This window comes from Rhinopithecus roxellana, chromosome 4 (genome assembly GCF_007565055.1).
Source record: "Rhinopithecus roxellana isolate Shanxi Qingling chromosome 4, ASM756505v1, whole genome shotgun sequence".
In the NCBI taxonomy this organism is placed as follows: Eukaryota; Metazoa; Chordata; class Mammalia; order Primates; family Cercopithecidae; genus Rhinopithecus; species Rhinopithecus roxellana.
The window spans coordinates 168,843,383-168,849,382 of NC_044552.1; positions in this window are offsets into that span (position 1 = coordinate 168,843,383).

A 6,000-nucleotide genomic window follows, 5' to 3' on the forward strand; every position below is an offset into this window, starting at 1 on the left:
ATGGTGGCGGGCACCTGTAGTCCCAGCTACTCAGGAGGCTGAGGCAGAAGTGAAGCAGAAGAATCACTTGAACCCAGGAGGCAGAAGTTGCAGTGAGCCAAGACTGTGCTACTGTACTCCAGCCTGGGCAACAGAGCAAGACTTTGTCTCAAAAAAAAAAAAAGAGTAAATTTATGTATATGTATATGTTACATTAGAATGACACTTAACTGTGGACATATTTTTCTTCTTAAATATATGACTGCTAACTTTCTGAAATGTTTATTATCAATCTTAAAGCTTTGGAAATTAGCTCAGTAAAGTCAGCAACCACCTATAAAAAGGTCAATTACGCCGGGCGCGGTGGCTCAAGCCTGTAATCCCAGCACTTTGGGAGGCCGAGACGGGCGGATCACAAGGTCAGGAGATCGAGACCATCCTGGCTAATACGGTGAAACCCCGTCTCTACTAAAGAATACAAAAAAACTAGCCGGGCGACGAGGTGGGCGCCTGTAGTCCCAGCTACTCGGGAGGCTGAGGCAGGAGAATGGCGTGAACCTGGGAGGCGGAGCTTGCAGTGAGCTGAGATCCGGCCACCGCACTCCAGCCTGGGCGACAGAGCCAGACTCCGTCTCAAAAAAAAAAAAAAAAAAAAAAAAAAAGAATACAAAAAACTAGCCGGGCGACGAGGCGGGCGCCTGTAGTCCCAGCTACTTGGGAGGCGGAGGCAGGAGAATGGTGTAAACCTGGAAGGCGGAGCTTGCAGTGAGCTGAGATCCGGCCACCGCACTCCAGCCTGGGCGACAGAGCCAGACTCCGTATCAAAAAATAAAAATAAAAATAAATAAAATAAATAAAAAAATAAAATCAATTACACTTGAAAATTTCAGTAGATAGAAGGTTAGGTAACTTGAGAAAAGCAGGCATAGAGTGAAAAAACCATCTTCTCTCTACTGGCATGGGTTTTCAAAATGATAGCCCACCAAATTGTGTGTTATCTGGGTAAAAATGTAGCCTTTTAAAACAGGTTGCATTGTGATATGATTTTGTGTTTGTGAACCTGAAAGAAAAATTTTTCTAGATCATGAACCTAATTTACCCTGTGGGAAATCATTTTAACATAGGAAAAGAAATCCACTAAGAGACCCTCTCTTTCTGTCAACATGCACCTTCCAAAAAAAAAAAAAAAAAGACAACAACGACTTAATTCAAAGTACTAAGTTGAGAAATAAGAGACCTGGGTTCTAGTCCTGGATATATAATTAATTTATGTGATCCAGTAAGCCTCTCTGAATCTAAAGTATCCTATTAATAAAATAGGAAAATGGAAGGTGGGCAAGAGAAAAAATTTAGAGAACCTTCAGTTTCCTATAAGGGTAGGAGTCAGCAAACCTTCTCTGAAAGGGTCAGAGAGTGAATGCTGTAGGCTTGGAGACCATACAGTATTGGCTACGACAACTCAACTCTGCTGCTGTCACACAAAAGTAGCCATAGAAAATACATAAAAAATGACCATGGCTGCATTCCAATCATAGAATAGAATAGAATAGAATAGAATAGAATAGAATAGAATAGAATAGAATAGAATAGAATAGAATAGAATAGAATAGAATAGAATAGAATAGAATTTACAGCAATAAGTATTGGGCAGAATTTGGCCTGCAAATTGTATTTTGCCAACTGTTGCTTTTCAGGCCTAAAACTATAACTACGACACTGTGAAATACACTATTAGGGCTTCCAGAGGTACTAACTGTAGGACATAATTATTTTACATATTATAAAGAAAATTAAATAACTTTGGTGTAAAATAAATGTTTATATTTCTCATACAAAACACATTCATTTATTGATACATTTAATACCAATGTACACAAGGAACTTTTACAGAGTTACCATCAGGCAGTACCTTTTTCTTTAATAATGCTTTTTTTCCTGTGTTGGGAGTATCACTTACTGAAAATATCCTAAAAGCATCCTTACACATACACAGATCCATATCCACATATATACTTATAAATGTCAACTAACTCATGGTAATTAATCATGTAGTACATGTAATTAAGAGCCCAGCTTACAAATCGAACAGGCCAGGTGTTATCTTTTAGTATGTGTCTTCCCTCCTATGATGTCTGTTTCCTCATCTACTAAATGGATAGGTAATACGTATCTCATTGGATTATTATGAGAATTAAAGAAGACAGTACATTAACATTGTGAAAAAGAAACAAAGATTAAATATTCATATAGTATGTATAGCAATCTTTCTTTCTAGTTGTTATTGGCAACTGCTTGTCATCATCTAATAATGTCAGGACTGTAGTGTGTCAAGTACTTCATTATACCACTTAGGTATAATGAGCAGACAACTGATCAATTTTTTTTTGGTAAAAATAATTTTTCTGAACAATTCTTGTCTTGAAAAAAATATATGATCATTTTTTGGATGAAACAGGTTCACCTTTAAATGCTGTGTTTCTAAGACACTCTGTTAGCTCATGGTTGGCAATAGATTTTCTCTGCTGAAAACTAAACTAAAATTTAGCTTTTTTCAATTTAAAACAACTTTCATGGAAAAGGGCAATATTTTAAAAATCTCATCAGAAGTCCACTTCCGTTAGTGATGAAGTAAGATCAAATCAGACTGAATTCTCCATAGAAAATAACCATAAACTCTGAACCTAAAACAAACAACAGCTAACCAAATCACTGGAGAGTAAGCAGAAAAAAGACTCTATGGGAGTGTACTTGTTTGGAAGAGGGGAGTTCTACAAAGTGAGTTCTCATTTTTTGAAACTTTCAGCCTGAGACCAAGCACAGATGATGCCAGAAGCAGCGGGGCTTAGAAAAGTGTGGTGGAAAATGGCCTAGGGAACCAGAAAACTGAAGTTCAGGAGATGGTTACCATTGAAGAGTGTAGGTAAACGTTGGAAGGAGTCAGAAAGGGAGTGTCTAAATTCTGCCTGCCTGTATCTTTCACTGGCCCCTCAATCACACATGTGTGGAGCAGATACAAAGCATCTCTGCCAGTAGTAATAGATCTGAAAGTGAGGCTGGGCGCGGTGGCTCACACCTGTAATCCCAGCACTTTGGGAGGCCAAGGTGGGTGGATCACTTAGCCCAGGAGTTCAAGACAAGCCTGGAAACTTAGTGAAACCCCATCTTTACCAAAAGTACAAAAATTAGTTGGGCAAGATGACTCGTGCCTGTGGTCCCCACCACTTAGAAGGTGGGAGGATTGCTTGAACCCCAGAGACTGAGGCTGCAGTGAGCTGAGATCATGCCACTGCACCTTAGCCTGGGTGACAGAGCGAGACCTTGTCTAAAAAAAAAAAAAAAAATTGATTTGAAAGGGGACTGAAGGGCCGGGCGTGGTGGCTCAAGCCTGTAATCCCAGCACTTTGGGAGGCCGAGACGGGCGGATCACGAGGTCAGGAGATCGAGACCATCCTGGTGAACACGGTGAAACCTCGTCTCTACTAAAAAATACAAAAAACTAGCCGGGTGAGGTGGCGGGGGCCTGTAGTCCCAGCTGCTCGGGAGGCTGAGGCAGGGGAATGGCGTGAACCCGGGAGGCGGAGCTTGCAGTGAGCTGAGATCCAGCCACTGCACTCCAGCCTGGGTGACAGAGCGAGACCCCGTCTCAAAAAAAAAAAGAAGAAAGGAGACTGAAGCTGCCACACAACAACCAGATTTCACAGTTCAATTTTGCAAGGATTAGAACTGATGAAATCACTGAAAGAACTTAAAAATCTCCAAAGAGTACATTCATGTAAAAGTTTTATTAAAGGTAAAGAATTTGGTATAACAGGAGAAAGTACCAGCAATCATTGAGAGTCTGGGAGACTTCCAAGCACAGCTTCTTGGGTCTGACATACTCTCAATGAATATATGCTTTATCTCAGGATTGAGTTACAAAAGCTGTATAATAAATCTTGGTTTCAGGAAAGCTGCCTAAAAGTTTCCAGCCAGTTTTTTCTAGTGCCCTCTTGAATTAAAAGCCAAGATGGAAAGTTTAACTGGTCACGTCAGGTGTCATTCATTCATAAACAAATCAGTTTTTGGTGCCTTCAGGGGAGTTTTGAACTAAAAACAGTACATTTACAAATCATTAGTTAGTCCACTGTTCTTTTTTTGGCCGAGATATAGTGCCAGACTTTCAGAAGTCCTAGAGGTAAACATAGAATTGTCTCAGTCCAGCTGCAAAATAATTTTGTCCTACACAAACTCTAATAAAACAATTGTCTGCTAATAAAATAACAGGGAAAGATAACAAAACCTACAATTTTAACAACTTAACCTAGAACACAATTAAAAATTGCCTGACATGAAAAGTCAGATAAATGGAGCACACAACCACTAGAAAAGAAAATCAACTAAGAGAAATGTTGAGATGAGCGGAATGTTAAAAAAGGGTTTTGAAGTGCTTATTTTAACTAATCTCAATAAATTAAAACAAAATATGTCCACAACTGAAGTAGAGAAATAAGAAATCTCAGCAGAGAAATAAAAATAACTTAAAAAAGAAAACAAATAGAAGTTCTGGAGTTAAAAATTAAAATATGTGAAAAAAAATAGATGGATTTAATAGCAGAATGAAGATAATAGAAGAATAAAGGAAATGGATTTAAAGATAGATTAAAATAAAATATCCAATATGACAAAAAGGAAAAAAAAAAAACAGAACCTCAGTGTTCTGCTAGATGAAAGTGATTCTATATACAAAATGGTTGCAGATAGACATGAAAAAGAGAATGTAGCAGAAAACAAAAAATTTTTTAATTGAAGATACAATGGTGAAAATGTCCCAAACTTTATGAAAGATAGAAATTTATAGTTCAATAGTTACACTGTTGAAAACCAAACATAAAGGGCAAGTCTTGAGAGCAGCAGAAGAAAAATAACACAGAAAAATGACATAGAAGGTAATAATAATTTGATTAACAGCTCACCACTCAGAAATTTTGAGGCCAGAAAAGAGTAAAACATTATATGTGAAATTAAGAAAAATCAGTCAACCCAAAATTACATATCCAATGAAAGTATTCTTCAAGAATGAAGGCAAAATAAAGATATTTCTCAGATAAAAGAAAATGAGAGATTGCATCCTGATATATAGTTCATTTATTGGTCCCTGCCCAAATCTCTTGTTAAATTGTAATCCCCAGTGTTGAAGGTGGAGCCTGGCGGGAGGTGTTGGATCCTGGGGGTGGATCCTTCACGAACGGCTTGAGCCGTCCCTTGGTGATAAGTGAGCTCTCACGAGATCTGGTGGTTTAAAAGTATGTGGTACCACCTCCTGTCTTGTTCCTGCTCCCGCCAGGTGACCTGCAAGCTCCTCACTTCACCTTCTGCCATAATTGTGAGCTCCCTGAGGCCTCCCTGAAGCTGAGCAGATGCCAGCACCATGCTTCCTGAAAGTCGGCAGAACCATGTGCCAAGAAAATGTCTTTTCTTGATGCATTACCCAGTCTCAAGTTTTGTTTGTTTTTGTTTTTTGATACAGGGTCTTGCTCTGTTGACCAGGGTTGTATACAGTAGCATGATTACAGCTCACTGCAGAGATCACACCTTACTGCAGCTTCAACCTCCCAGGCTCAAGCAATCCTCTCACCCCAACCTCCCAAGTAGCTGGGACTACAGGCATGAGTCAGCACACTCAGCTAATTTTTGTATTTTTTGTACAGATGGGGTTTCACTATGTTGCCCAGGCTGGTCTCAAAATCTTGGGCCCAAGTGATCCTCTCACCTTAGTCTCCCAGAGTGCTAGGATTACAGGTGTGAGCCACCATGCCCAGTCTACAGGTATTTCCTTAAAGCAATGCAAGAATGGCCTAATATATATCCCCAGTAAAACTACACTACAAGCAATGCTGAAGGAAGATCTTCAGGCCCAAGAAAAATGTCGTCAGATGAAAACTGAGATCCTCAGAATTAGGAACATTAAAAATAGTAAATATCTGTGTAAATGACAGATAAATCTTTCATTGATTTCTTTCACTTTTTCCCTTTTAATTATAC